At 47.1% G+C, this 1,097-nt stretch overlaps 1 protein-coding gene across 6 annotated transcripts in view; it reads right to left on the bottom strand.

The window, feature by feature from the left end:
* The window catches only part of Slc6a5 (solute carrier family 6 member 5), a 54,183-nt gene that overhangs the window by 30,085 nt on the left and 23,001 nt on the right, over nucleotides 1-1,097 (bottom strand). The window lies entirely within an intron of this gene.

Here is a 1,097-nt window from a genome sequence, read left to right as displayed (position 1 = left end):
GGAGGGAAGGAGGGAGGGAAGGAGGGAGGGAGGGGGGAGGAAGGGGGGAGGGAAGAAGGGAGGGAGGGAGGGAGAGAGGCAGAAAAGAAGATCTGTAGGCTTCAGCCTCCCATCAGAGCATCAAAGTCAGGAGATTTAAAGACACCCAGCATCTCCCACAGCCTCTGAGCAAGGAACCTCATCAGGTAGGCTGGAGAGATTGGCTGGCCTGGCTCTTGCCAGGATTTTGAGTGTAAGGTGAGTGTATACCTTACACTCAAAAGGTGTATACCTCAGTGGACTACATAGAAAGCTCACGACTGGGCTACATGAGACTCCAACAGCACTGAGATTCAGGCAGGCTGGAGAGATTGGCTGGCCTGGCTCTTGCCTAAGGCAGTCTACTGAGCATTTACTGATCTCTTTAATTGAGCTGGAAGGTCATATGTAATCAGTGGATTGATTTTGTGATTTTGGCACTATCCACTGGAGTTGCCACCCAAAAAGCACAACTGTAATCTCAACACTCAGGATGTGGAGGCAGGAGGATCAGGAATTTAAGGTCATTCTCAGCCATATAGTAAGTTCAAGCCCAGCCTGAGCTACATGAGACCCTATCTCTCTCTCTCAAAATTAAAAAAAAAAAGTAAATAAAAATGAAAGATGTATTATAGGAATTCTGAAGTGGGGACTTTGGAGATTGCTCAGTGGTTAGAGTACTGACTCCACAATCCTGAGGAGAGGCATCTGGATCCCAGCATCCACATGAGGAGCCCAAGCAGCCACAAACACTGGAAAGTCCAGCTTCGAAAGATCTAATGCCCTCTTCTAACTTCTACAGGAGTATCTATAGCCATATTCACACAGTCACTTAAACACATACACACATACACACACAAATAAATAAGCTGGGTGGTGGTGGCGCACGCCTTTAGTCCCAGCACTTGGGAGGCAGAGGCAGGTGGATTTCTGAGTTCAAGGCCAGCCTGGTCTACAAAGTGAGCTCCAGGACAGCCAGGGCTACACAGAGAAACCCTGCCTCGAAAAGCCAAATAAATAAATAAATAAATCTTTTTTTAAAAAAGACAAAGATGAAGGAGAAGGAGAAGGAGGAGGAG

Source organism: Mastomys coucha, unplaced genomic scaffold (assembly GCF_008632895.1).
Source record: "Mastomys coucha isolate ucsf_1 unplaced genomic scaffold, UCSF_Mcou_1 pScaffold21, whole genome shotgun sequence".
In the NCBI taxonomy this organism is placed as follows: domain Eukaryota; kingdom Metazoa; phylum Chordata; class Mammalia; order Rodentia; family Muridae; genus Mastomys; species Mastomys coucha.
Note: the sequence above shows the minus strand (reverse complement) of the source record. Positions and strands in the feature narration are given on the sequence as shown.